We start from the raw sequence: 15137 nt of genomic DNA, 5'->3' as shown, positions 1-15137 counted from the left end.
CAAAACTGACTCAACAAGAAAAAGAGGGAGAGGACTCAAATCAATAAAATTAGAAATGAAAAAGCAGAAGTTACAACAGACACTGCAGAAATAAAAATCATCCTAAGAGACTACTACAAGCAACTCTATGCCAATAAAATGCACAACCTGGAAGAAACTGACAAATTCTTAGAAAGGTATAATCTTCCAAGACTGAACCAGGAAGAAATAGAAAATATGAACAGACCAATCACAAGTAATGAAATTGAAACTGTGATTAAAAATCTTCCAACAAACAAAAGTCCAGGACCAGATGGCTTCACAGGTGAATTCCATCAAACATTTAGAAAAGAGCTAAGACCAATCCTTCTCAAACTCTTCCAAAAAATTGCAGAGGAAGGAACACTCCCAAACTCATTCTATGAGGCCACCATCACCCTGATACCAAAACCAGACAGAGATATTACAAAAAAAGAAAATTAAAGACCAATATCACTGATGAATATAGATGCAAAAATCCTCAAAAAAATACTAGCAAACAGAATCCAAAAACACATTAAAAGGATCATACACCATGATCAAGTGGGATGTATCCCAGGAATGCAAGGATTCTTCAATATACGCAAATCAATCAATGTGATACACCATATTAACAAACTGAAGAATAAAATCCATATGATCATCTCAATAGATGCAGAAAAAGCTTTTTACAAAATTCAACACACATTTATGATAAAAACTCTCCAGAAAGTGGGCACAGAGGGAACCTACCTCAACATAATAAAGGCCATATATGACAAACCCACAGCAAACATCATTCTCAATGGTGAAAAACTGAAAGCATTTCCTCTAAGATCAGGAGCAAGACAAGGATGTCCACTCTCACCACTGTTATTCAACATAGTTTTGGAAGTCCTAGCCATGGCAATCAGAGAAGAAAAAGAAATAAAAGGAATCCAAATTGGAAAAGAAGAAGTAAAACTGTCACTGTTTGCAGATGACATGATCCTATACATAGAGAATCCTAAAGATGTCACCAGAAAACTACTAGAGCTAATCAATGAATTTGGTAAAGTTGCAGGATACAAAATTAATGCACAGAAATCTCTTGCATTCCTATACACTAATGATGAAAAATCTGAAAGAGAAATTAAGGAAACACTCCCATTTACCACTGCAACAAAAAGAATAAAATACCTAGGAATAAACCTGCCTAGGCAGACAAAAGACCTGTATGCAGAAAACTATAAGACACTGATGAAAGAAATTAAAGATGATACCAACAGATGGAGAGATATACCATGTCCTTGGATTGGAAGAATCAATATTGTGAAAATGACTATACTACCCAAAGCAATCTGCAGATACAATGCAATCCCTATCAAATTACCAATGGCATTTTTTACGGAACTAGAACAAAAAATCTTAAAATTTGTATGGAGACACAAAAGACCCCAAATAGCCAAAGCAGTATTGAGGGTAAAAAATGGAGCCGAAGGAATCAGACTCCCTGACTTCAGACTATATTACAATGCTGCAGTAATGAAGACAATATGGTACTGGCACAAAGACAGAAACGTAGATCAATGGAACAGGATAGAAAGCCCAGAGATAAACCCAAGCACCTATGGTCAACTAATCTATGACGAAGGAGGCAAGGATATACAATGGAGAAAAGAGAGTCTCTTCAGTAAGTGGTGCTGGGAAAACTGGCCAGCTACATGTAAAAGAATGAAATTAGAACACTCCCTAACACCATACACAAAAATAAACTCAAAATGGATTAGAGACCTAAATGTAAGACCAGGCACTATAAAACTCTTAGAGGAAAACATAGGAAGAACACTCTTTGACATAAATCACAGCAAGATATTTTTTGATCCATCTCCTAGAGTAATGGAAATAAAAACAAATATAAACAAATGGGACCTAATGAAACTTAAAATCTTTTGCACAGCAAAGGAAACCATAAACAAGACAAAAAGATAACCCTCAGAATGGGAGAAAATATTTGCAAACGTATCAAAGGAGAAAGGATTAATCTCCATAATATATAAACAGCTCATGCAGCTCAATATTAAAAAGCAAAGAACCCAATCCAAAAATGGGCAAAAGACCTAAATAGACATTTCTCCAAAGAAAACATACAGATGGCCAAGAGGCACATGAAAAGCTGCCCAACATCACTAATTGTTAGAGAAATGCAAATCAAAACTACAACGAGTTATCACCTCACACCAGTTAGAATGGGCATCATCAGAAAAATCTATAAATAAATGCTGGAGAGGGTGTGGAGAAACGGGAATCCTCTTGCACTGTTGGTGGGCATGTAAATTGATACAGCCACTATGGAGAACAGTATGGAGGTTCCTTAAAAAATTAAAAATAGAATTACCATATGACCCAGTAATCCCACTACTGGGCATATACCCAGAGAAAACCATAATTCAAAAAGACACATGCACCCCAATGTCCATTGCAGCACTATTTACAATAGCCAGGTCATGGAAGCAACCTAAATGCCCATCGACAGACGACTGGATAAAGAAGATGTGGTACATATATACAATGGAATATTACTCAGCCATAAAAAGGAACGAAATTGGGTCATTTGTAGAGACGTGGATGGATCTAGAGACTGTCATACAGAGTGAAGTAAGTCAGAAAGAGAAAAACAAATATCGTATTTCAATGCATATATGTGGAACCTAGAAAATGGTACAGATGAACTGGTTTGCAGAGCAGAAATTGAGACACAGAAGTAGAGAAAAAACGTATGGACACCAAGGGGGGAAAGAGGCGGGGGTTGGGGGGTGGTGGTGTGCTGAATTGGGAGATTGGGATTGACATGTATACACTGATGTGTATAAAATGGATGACTAATAAGAAACTGCTATATAGAAAAATAAATAAAATTAAATTTAAAAAAATAATATGGTTTAAACTAAAGTTATTTATTTTTAATTTTACTTAATACATTTCTAAATTTAAAATAAATCACTAGGGATCAAAAATCAGTTTCAAAATTTTAATTATTCCTAAAGAGTTAAATGTATATATAAAATCTTTGCAGAGGTTTGTTTTATACTGAGATATTTATGTATTTATAATTGTTGTTCTTAATTTAACATTGAGATGCAAAGGAATTTAGTATCAATGCAGTGATGAGAAATGTATTTAATTAAATGTTTAATGATTATTACTAGTGAAACTAATGGTCATTGTGCTAGTGTTCCTTCCTTGAAAAAACATGCTTAAAAGTAAAGATGTGACAGAATAGCATAATGATTAACAGTGTAGATTCTAAAGCCCTCAGTGACTGAGTTTAAATATTTTATCTAACACTCAGTAGCTGCCCAAACTTTGGAAACTTTCTTAAATATCCTGTGTCTCAGTTTATATATCTGACAAATGAGGATAATGATAGTATCTACTTCATTGATTTGTGGGAAGGATTAAATGATTTAATTGATATCAAGCACTTAGACATCTTCAATAGACAACTATTGCATGATTTTATTAGTCTCATTTTCTCAACTCCTTAGTATATTTGATGGTTTATGTAAAATTGTTCAGCATCAAGAACAATGACTAGAAAACATTGTGTTCAGAATTAAGTAGTAGCGATTGGATTCAATCCAATCCAGGTTCTTAGGAATCCAAAGATAGTCTTTCAACATATGAAGTAGTAATGGGTGAAATGATTGGTGATGAATATCACTATCTTTATCCTTTTCTTCCTTAAGTAACTGCCACTGGGGTTCTATCAGTCTGGACATCCTCCTGCAGGAGGTTTGACTGTTCTTCTATATGCCTTTACCCTATTACTTTCTAAGGTTCAATGAGTATCATCTTCCTCTTTTCCCCTCTACAATATAAATTAAGTGGGCTTTTAGTTTAGGAAAAAATTACTTCTGTGCCTATACCTATATTTCTTTATGAATAACCTAAGTGTGCATCCTCTATAAAAATATGCAAGTAGTTATTTTGGCCCTTTTCCTCTAAGCAGTCTTTTAACATACATTTGTTCTTTTAACAAAAATTCACTGGGCAATCACAATGCATCAGGAACTGAAGTACAGATAATTGATTATGGGGAGAAACTATTTGATGAAAGAGAAAAGGAATGGTGCAAGAAGATATGGATTTTAATTTTGTAGAGTTGAATGAGTGGAGACTTTATTTTAAAATAGAGAAAAGTACATAAAAATGTCAACGTCACACACAAGAACAAAGAATAATGGTAAATATTAAACCTTTTTTTCTTTAGTGTTTTTAAATATAACAAATTAACAACACATTTGACGATTTCTAGACCCAAGGAATTGTTATATATTTCAATATTATTTTCAATATTTAAAATTTTTATATGTCAGTAAAGCTTGTTTTACATTTTTCAGAATTATCTTGATTGATATCCAGTGTTTGCAGATCTGTGAGCTTTGATATCTAAACTGATTTCTAAATCTTCTATCCTAGTTCCTTGATGTCTTACACTTAGTATTCATCTCTACTTTCTCCCACTTGGGGCTAATCTCTGTATTATGGATTTTATTTATTTGTTTATTTATTCATTAATTCATCTCAGCTATGGATTTAAATTTCAAAGATAATTTAACTTATTTATTTATTAGTTCAATATTTACTAGTTCAGGGACTTCCCTGGTGGTCCAGTGGTTAAGACTTTGCCTTCCAATGCAGGGGACGCAGGTTCAATCCCTGGTCAGGGAACTAAGATACCGCACGCTGCGCAGTGAGGCCAAAAAACAAAAAAATTATTAGTTCAATATACTTGGATTGATTTGCATGTGGAAAGAGAGATTCTATCTGTAATTCCACCTTAAGGTTTGGCATTGGGCCTAATTTCCAAATATTTATTGTGGCATTGTCAGGAATATTGAATACAAAATGCATTTTTTTTAGCACAAGAGGTGAAAATGGTACCTATGAAAATGTAAATTGTCTACATATATTTTCTTTTCCAAAAAAATCAATTTCATGTGTCTGAAAAAGCAATACTGTATTAACAGAAAAATCTCTATTAAGGGAAGTCAAGGTGTTCTTAGGAAAAAGTGTTGACTCAAACTCTGGAAATGAAAGAAATACGGTTTTCTTATATGTGTACATATTAATACATCAAAATAGGACTTTACCTTACTTTGTAATTTACACGTAGCAGAAAATATTAACCTCTTAATATGGCACATTCAAAAATAAAAAAGCATGAGGGCCTCAACAAATATGCCTAGTGTTAGATTTAATGATAAAATTTTTAGTATTTTTTTAAAAATATATTAAAAACAAATTGTAAAGCATTGACAATATGATATTCACATATTTTAGAAATTGCTGACTATATAAGAAAATAATGCTAATTTTGTAATTCCACAAATATTCTCTGCATTATATTATATATCGTAATGTAGAAAGGTGACAGCTTCTATTTTGCACTTGGAATAAGACAAGTTGATTTCTGGGCTTCCTTATACTTTAGTTGAGCAATATATATACATATTAAGTTGTTATATTGTACATGCATAATTCAATTATAAAATTGAAGTATGCATTCACCATGAAATATCTGTTAATAAGTATAAGAAGGCGAAAGTGTATGATCTATTGTGCTTGACACTGAGTAATCTTTTATCTTCACAATATTAACACATTTTTATATGAAATACATGAAAATATTTTTATCTTGCATTTTCCCTGGTACTACAAAGTTTTCATAGATGTAATTTTCTTATGTAAGTTTTTTTTCAAATTCCATTTTCTTTCTTTAATTAAAATTCACAGAAATGAAATTTCTGACTTATAATTTATCTTTATTTTTTGTGGAGGAAAGGATGAAATGACCAGAATGCTTTCCTGAAAATCTTTTAGCAAGTTATGCTTTTACCAGCAGTATAAAGAAGACAAATTTTGTTGTAGCTCAGTAATTGTAATTTTATTTCATATTTCTTTGATTATCAGGAAGTTTGAACAACCTCATTCTCTCTCTTTCCTTACTTCCTTTTTTAGAAGCACTGTGCTTCTAATTCATGCGACTATATAGGAAAGTTATTTACTATTGACTACTTTATATTTTTTAAATACAAGTGTCACCTGTGAGCTTGGTAACTTATCTGTGTAATAAATTGTATAATTATAAAATTTAAATATCAATAAAATGTACTGAATAAATATCAAATTCTCATATTTTGAAACGGTTCTCATGTGTCAAGCAGGAGTTTATTTTAGTAGATATTAGCCACAAATCCTATCCTATAGCATTGGGAAGATACCAAAATACTATGCAATTTGTATAAATATAAATATACACACAATTGAAACAAAAGCTAATTTTATAACTAGTTATTCTTTATTGTTACTTTTAATTATTATTTCTGTATCATATATCATTAGTGTGTTCTTTTTTATTTATGTATTTTCAAATAAAAATTTTATATATTTAAGGGACAACATAATGCCTTGATATACATATAATTTTGAAATTAATATTATTAATATATCATTTACTCACATTGTTACCATTTTTTGTGTGCAATAAGTGCATCTGAAATCTACTCTCTCGGCATATGTCTTGTGTTCAATACAGTATTATTATCATTAGTTTGTTCTATTGTCTCATACTATCAATAATATTTTAAAATAATAATGAAACAACTCTAATTTTGATTAAAAAAAGAAAAAGGCAGAACTAAAACAAAAACATGGGTCTGTACAGCAGTACAAATTGTATTATTTCACTGTTTTATAAATTCTTTGGCAATCTACTTCCTAAGAATTGCTACTAGGTGTTTACTATTTATTAGCATAAAAAATGACTATAATTTTTCAAGTTGTAATTAGTTATGGTGACTGATTCAGATCAAGCACTGGGCCGTCAGCTGTCTTAGATTATGAATGCAAGACATTACTGCTCTCTTCCAGTCAAAGCAATTTGTTAGTTATGCTGTTTGAGAGCAGCTGTACCCTTTGAGATGTGATTTATTCAGATTCCCTCAATATTACTGCAGAAGCATGGGGAGATAAATGATTTGATGAGGCTATGTATTTACTATCAAATGCCATTATGTTTTGAATGTGCAGTAGCAGTGATAGTAAGTTTGTATTTTAAAGTCAAAACATTAAGTCAAATGAAGAAAAGCACATGAAGTCTGAATGTACAAAATCGTATCTTCTATAGTTGGGCATGCATTTTTTGAAGGAGCTTTAGAAATCATTAAATATTCACTTTGCCATTTCTGTTTATTAACTGTGAAGAGTAGATACACTATTTAAAGTATAAGCAGAAAAAACACAATTGTTACAAGTCTGAATTGCCAAATCATTATCCACTGAAAATAAATATAATTGTCCTGTATTCATTGCCTTAATTTAACTTAACTTATGCATACATATTTCTCAAAAATAATAAATAAAAAGGAATTTGATTTGAAATGAACTATGTATTCAGACAACTTGATTTTAAAATATTCTCCTGAAGTTGTGTGATGTAGGATGAATAAATCAAATGTTTACTTACAGTGTTTCTCCAATATCCACCTTTAAGGTCATTGAAAAAAAATATTACAAGAAAATTTATACATATTCTACTGACTGGAAAGAAAGTATTTCAGTTATTTTCAAAATGTTTCATCACTGTAACCCTTTTATATCAAAATAACTTTTACATATATGTACACATACACACACACACACACACACACACAAAGATAGATACAAATAGAATTTATCTAGCTTAAAAGAGTTTCTGATGTCCCATTCTGCTTTCCTTCACCTGGCCTCTCCCACCTATGAGGTCCTTCTGAGTTATTGCCTAAGTCTTTATTGACCATGTGTTTTAAACCATTGATCTAGCCTAGTCTATATATAACAGAGATAGAAGCTAATTTCAGAGACTAAAAAGTCACATGGGACATGAAGCAGCCAGGGCTTGAACCCAAGTCTTCTGATTCCTGTGTCCAATGCTAATGACATTCTACCAGGATCCTTCATGCAGGGGAAAAAAAAATGTTCCAATGATCATATTTCTCAAATCTTTTATTAAGGCATGCAATCTGAGGATTCAGCTATGGCTATAACTGTACAATAAAACAGATCTACATAGAATATTTACAAAGGTATATTTGCCCTATAGCTATTAAGTTGATGCACAAATGCTCTCCCCAGTACAGTTTAGAATTTTTTTTCTTTTCCCAATAAAATAGTCATCTGTCAGTTTCAAATGATCTGGAGAAATAAACAAATGATAGTTGCTGAAGGGCAGAAGAAGCAGAAAGGAAGAGAGATTCAAAGGAAAGCTTAGGCCTGAGTTTAGAGTTTGGTAAATGAACAACAACTACCACACAACTGAAATATAAAAATCTACAGTAAACTTCTAGAAACATTAATTATAGACTCTTCTAAGTTCAAAATGCTGGGCCTATAAATGTGAATGCAGCATAGTCCTCAACATATAGTTCCTGGAGGAGAAAACATACGTAATATTTACAATACAGTAAGTTAAGAACATATAAGTTGATAAGAGATAGAGAAAATGATAATTAATTCAGTCTGAGCTTAGAAAGTTGGGATATTTAAACTAGACCTTGAAGAAGGAATAAAGATTGAATAAATAGAATTAGGATGAAAGGGCAGAGAAATGGTCCAGGCAAAAGGCCATGTTTTCATAATTAATACTATATCTTTTTAGAAGTAATAATCATAATGATAACTAACATTTGAACCCATATATAACTCAAATTTATAATCATTTTGAAAGGGTGTTAAAATGTTATGTATTGACTAACTCATAAAAATTTTATTAACTTATTTAATTTCTCAACAACCTGTGAGTTTGAAGTTATTATTATACCATATTATAGGTTAGGAAACTAACCTAAAAGTAGTGATTTTCTTAGGATCCACACAGCTAAGCAAATGGTAGACTTGTACTCAAATCCTGTCAAACTTACTTGAGAGCTAACATTTTTAAGAGCATATTACTCTGCTTCCTATAGGGCAATACATAAAACTACAACTGTTATTGAACATACATCATCTATGCTTCTCTTCATTAAACAGGTAGAATTTAAAACACAAAATGAGGGTTCTTGAGCCATCATCAACATGCAGCTATTTACAATTAGAAGCTCAAGAATTTCAAATAAATCTTATAAAAGAATAAAGTAAAATATTTTAAACTTTATTTTAAATATTAAAATTAAATTGTTTTCAGTTGTTATCAGCTTAAAATAGACATAAATATAAGATGTATTATGAAAGCTTCATGGTAATCGTAAAGCAAAAACTTATAATAGATACACAAATGATAAAGAGAAAAAGAATCTAAGTAAACCACCATGAAAATCATCAATCCATAAAATAAAACACCAAGAGAGGAGGAAAGGAACAAAGGAACTACAAAACAATCAAAAAACAATGAAATGACAATACTATGTTCTTACTTATCAATAGTTATTCTAAAAGTAAATGGCTTAAATTCCCCAATTAAAACACATAGAGTGGCTGAATGGATAATAAAACAAGACCCAACTATATGCCGTCTACAAGAGATTCATTTAATCTTTAAGTACATTCATAGGCCGAAAGTGAAGGGATAAAAAGAGATATGAAATGCAAATAGAAACCAAAAGAAAGCAGAGATAGTTCTACTTATATCAGACAAAATAATCTTTAAGTCAAAAGTCATAAAAAGAGACAAAAAAGTTCATTAAATAATAATAAGGGATCAATTCATCCAGAAGATGTAACAATTGTAAATATATATGAACCCATTATTGGAGTTTCTAAATATATTAAATAATGATTAACCAATCTGAAGACAGACAGAAATAGATAGCAATGCAATAATAGTAGGGGACTTCAATACCCCACTTTCAACAATGAATAGATCATTTAGACACAAAATCAATAAGGAAATAATGGATTTGAACCATACTTTACACCAAATTGATCTAACAGACATTTACAGAAACTTCCACCCAACAACAGCAGAATATATATTTTTTACAAGCATTCACAGAGGGCTGGAAAATTCACAAATATGTGAAAATTAAACAACACACTCCTGAACAACCAGTGGGTCAAGAAAGATATCAAAAGAGAAATGAAAACTATCTTGAAACAAACAAAAATGAAAATACAACATACCAAAACTTATGGGATAAAGCAAAAGGAGCTGTAGGACAGAAGATTATAGCAATAAACACATTAAGAAAAAAACAAAGCTCTCAAGTAAACAATTTAACTTTATACCTCAAGGAAGTAGAAGATAACATCATTCTTAACAGTGAAAAGCTGAAATCTTTTCCTCTAAGATCAGGGATAAGACAAGAGTCTCAAAGAGATATCTGCACTCTCATACTCATTGCAGCATTATTCACAATAGACAAGATATGGAAACAACCTAAATATCCTTTGAGGGATGAAAGGATAAAGAAAATGTTTTATAAAAATATATTTATATTATTCAGCCATTAAAAAAAGAAGGAAAGCATGCAATTTGTGACAACATAGACAAAACTGAGGACATTATGCTAAGTGGAATAAATCAGACAAAGAAAGATGAAAGACAAATACTGTATCATATCACTTACCTGTGGAATCTTTAAAAAAAAAAACCAACTTCATGTAAAGGGGGAATAGAATGGTGGTTACCAAGGGCTGAGGGTGGCGGGGGAGAGGAAATGGAGAGATGTAGGTCAAAGAGCGCAAACTTTCAGTTATAAGATGAATAAATTCTGAAGATCTAACGTGCAGCATGATGACTATAGTTAATACTATGGTATTGTATACTTGAAAGTTGCTGCGAGTAAATCTTAAGGGTTCTCACCACACACAAAAATAAAAACACAAAGAGTTAACTATGTGAGGTGTTAGATGTGTTAATTATCCTGATCTTGGTAATCATTCCACAATGCATGTGTATACCAATCATCACATTGTATACTTTAAATTACATGATTATTTTTGTCAATTATTCCTCAATAAAGTTGGGGGAAAAAATAACTAAATTGCCCTCAATTTTAAAACTTAGTGTTTTGCATTCCCACTCACATAAAAAGTAGCTCTTTAGTCAGATAAAATTAGTAAATGTATTTAAAGTTTTCAAGGAAACTAGTAGAAAATGCAGCCATGTAATAACATATACAATTTAACATAACACAATTTAACATGTGTAATAATATACACAATGATACACAATTTGGGGAGGGCACATAGCTTAGGGAAAAGATTCCTCCCTATCGAAAGACCTTACAAATATATATATAAAGAAAGTAGATGTGAACATTAGCAGTAACAACTCATAGAAAGTAACTCAGTGTCTTTAGTGACAGGTGGTCAAATTTCTCCCATCTGTACATGAAATATTAACACTATGCAAGAATATTAATTATATACTATTCAATTTCAGAATGCTAGTAAGTGATAGCTTACATTGGTAATCCTAGTTTTTTCATGATGGCTCTAATTTCTAGAAGAGAAAAATATCATAAAATAAAGTTGGAGAAATGCTTTTTCTTACAATTTGTCCACTTAACTACAGAAAGAGCAAAGAGAAGATTCTTAGATTAATACAAAAATCATTAAAGAGTCTTTGTTGGATATATGTATAGAAGATATTTTCTCTGAAACTGTATCCAGCATCTTACCTCCCTTCATGGCACATTTTAACAGAAGTTCTTAATTTCAGTTAAATTCAGGTTTATTTTATGTTTCTTTTTGATTTGTGCTCTTTGTATCCTCTTTTTAAAAATCTTTGCCTGTCAAAATTATTGGGGCATTTCCCTAACCTTTATTCTAGGCACTGTATGGCTTTGTATTCATATTTATTTTTACGACCTATTTGGAATAAATTTTTGTGTAAAGAGTAAGTTTAAAAGGAAAATAATTATACTTTTCCCAAAAAGGTTACCCAACCAATGCAGTATGATTTTTAAAAAGAAATTCTTTTTTCACATAATACTGAAGTGGGATTTTTGTGATAAATCAGGAGACTGAATGTGTGTGGTCTGTTACTGAACAATCTGTTTTGTTCCTTAAATCCATTTAAGGAAAATACTCTTGTGATAATCACACCCTCTTAAAATTTACATAAATTTAAAATAAATTTTGATTGTTCCTAATTTGTTCTCCTCCAAAGTTTGAAATATTCTGTGTTGAAGTGTTATATAACTTTTGTAAATTTATTTCTAAGTATTGGGTGTTTTATTTTTATGTTCTTATAAACTAAGTAAAAATTTACTATATTTATTGGTGTTATATATGAGTACAATTAAATTTATTTAATAATGACATTGGATCCAACAAATTTGCTGAATTAACTTAATTCTTTGTTTAATTAACAAAATTCTTTGTTTAAATTCTTTGTTTAATTAATTGTTTATTTTTTTATTTTAGGCTTTCTTTTTTTACTATACAATCTTCTTGTCTGCAAACAACGACAATTTTATTTCTTGCTTATGCTGATTTTTCCCACTGCCTTATTGTACTAGAGAGAATTATAGTAAAATGTTTAAAGTAATTGGAGATACTGGAATTCTTGTTCTGGAACTCAGAGAATGATTTTTCATCATTTCACAATTAATTGTGATGCTTTTGTATTTTTTTTTAACATATCCCTATCAGAGCAAGAAGTCTTAGTTCTTCTATTACTAGTTTGCTAAGTGTACTGTTTTGTTTCATTTTATCATATGTGTTGGTTGTATCAAATACTATTTACGTGTTAAATGCAACAATCAGATACATTTTTTAAAGATATATTCTTTTAAAATGTAGATTTAGATTGATTAGTTTTTGCATTGTTAAACAAATTTTGCATATTTGGAATAAATCTCACTTAGTAATTATGTAGGATACTTATAATGTTCTATTCACTTTCCCTGTATTTTGTCTGGGATATCTTTTTGTCTTTTTGTGAGAGAGACTGGACTGGAATTTTCCTTTTTTAATCGTTCTTGTCAGGTTTGTTATCAAGTTTATTCTAGCCATAATGATAAATTTGTAAGTGTTCCCTTCTTTTTCTATTGTCTGATAATTTGTGTAAGCTTTGTAATTGATGTCCAAAAATCTAATCAATGAAGACTTCTGGGTCTAGAGTTTATTCTATGTGTAGGTTTAATCACAGGTTCCATTTTTAAAATAGATACAGCATTACTCATTACTAGCACTTTCAGTGTCTCATAGGATCATACTCTAGTTTGTTGTTTACTGTACATCCCCTTTTCTTTCTCTCTTTTTATTTCTGTCTGGTTATTTTCTACCAACTTATCTTCCAGTTCAGTAAGAATTAATCAACATGCATATTTTATAGTTCTAGAGTTTCTATTTGATTCTTCTACATACTTTCTAGTTCTCTTATGAAATGCTCCTCTGTTTTATTTCTTTTATTGAACATATTTACCCCAGTAACTTTAAAGTATTTGTAAGTCACTTCCAACAATTGGAGAATTGTTGATTTGTTCCCATTTTCCCTTGATTTCAGATTGTGTATCATTATTGATTGGTGGACATTATGTTCAAAAATACGGAGGCTCTGATTGTGGTTATAATTCTCTTAAAGAATTTAATTTCCTTCTGAAGTTAAAGAGCAGAGATTGATCCCTCACTCTAATCAGAGATTGGGCATGTCCCAGGGTTTTTCCAGGCCTTGTGAAACCTATACTTTATCTGGTTTGCAATGTTTCTAGACCTCTGGGCACATCTTAGGAAACAGCTGCTTACCAGAGTGGAAAAGCAACTGAGGAAGCCCAGTGTACCTGTTTGGTTCCCTTCTCTCTGTGATCTTGGATTCATAAAGTCTGGCTGCCTTTTTTGCTCCCTGATGGCTTTAAACAGCCTGTTTGTTTGTGTGTTTGTTTTTAAAAGTCCAGCTTTTATAGACTTTCCTGGTAAAACTTGTCTTTATTAGTGACAGGTGGTATATTTTTTTCTTTATGGATTCTAAGTATGTAAGACAAAGGTTTATGAAAGTTTTCATAGATCTCTCAAACTGAAAACTCATATTTCACTTGCAAATTATGATAAAAATGGGAAAAACACTTAAAAGTTAAAAACAGAAACCTTAACTTTGGAAACAGAAGGACTTACTAGTTAAAGCACTGTGTTTGGAGTCAGAGGACAGAGATCACGGGCTTTGTGTAATTCGGGAGAAGTTACCAAACCTTCCTAATCCTTAATTTTCCTCATCTATCAAATACAAATAAAAATGGTAGTTACTTCAGATAATTAAATATAATACATTTTATAAATCACTTAACATAAATTATTTAGCATAGTTTTGGCAGCTATTACTCATTGGATAAACCATAACTATTAAAATCATGAATATTTATTTAATGAACAAAAACGTTTAAAAGTGAAATCAACTAGGAAATATACATTACATTATTATTAAAAATATACTCATGGTTCAATTTGATTAATCATATTCAAACTACATGGATCTTTTAATATAGTAATATGAATCATATTTTTAAGAAATTATATCTGTATGTCATATCCCCATCTAAATCAAAATTTCTAATTTCTCTCTGCCAGGTCTAAAAGATAAAAATTGTATGCATTGTTTACAATTTATAGATAAGGTTAGTTCCCAAAAAATTATATATAAATCTAATTTTCCTATCAAATATGTTGTGCCTATTTATTTTTATGTTATTTACATATGTTTGTGAATATGTGTTTTCAGAAATGAGATGTAATTTTATTTTTAAGTAATTTTATTTTTAAATGATCTACTTGCTAATTAGATATTAAGCCACTCATACAATTTTAGGATTATGAGGTCATTTGTCAGCATTTCTGCCAGAAGGCTTTTGGAAATCAGTTATGTGAAGCAAATAATTTAGATATAAAACCATATGAAATATTTTATGATAAGATAATGCTATACACACATTAAGTCTCAAAGTAGAGAGCATAGTGTAAATTAATTACAATGAGTAATGTATAGCGTTATTGCCATATACCATCTTTACATTACTGGAATAAGACCATTATACGGTAATCATATTACTTTAAAAAAACATAAGTTTTCTTTCTAACTTTGAGAGACAATATGGAGATATTTGGAGAAACTAACACAAAATCCTCCTGATCCTGAATAACTGATAGAGTTTTCTGAGTGTTTTCTATGTTCTGGGTATTGT

General features: G+C 30.7%; 1 protein-coding gene across 1 annotated transcript in view; it reads right to left on the bottom strand.

Moving 5' to 3' along the window:
* The window catches only part of LOC309631315 (uncharacterized protein), a 644789-nt gene that overhangs the window by 58522 nt on the left and 571130 nt on the right, over positions 1 to 15137 (bottom strand). The gene's annotated exons all lie outside the window — the stretch shown is intronic.

The sequence above is a fragment of the Balaenoptera borealis genome (assembly GCF_965194805.1).
Source record: "Balaenoptera borealis genome assembly, chromosome: 6".
Taxonomy (NCBI): Eukaryota; Metazoa; Chordata; class Mammalia; order Artiodactyla; family Balaenopteridae; genus Balaenoptera; species Balaenoptera borealis.
The sequence above is the reverse complement of the archived record's forward strand: the minus strand, read 5'-3'. Positions and strand labels throughout refer to the sequence as shown.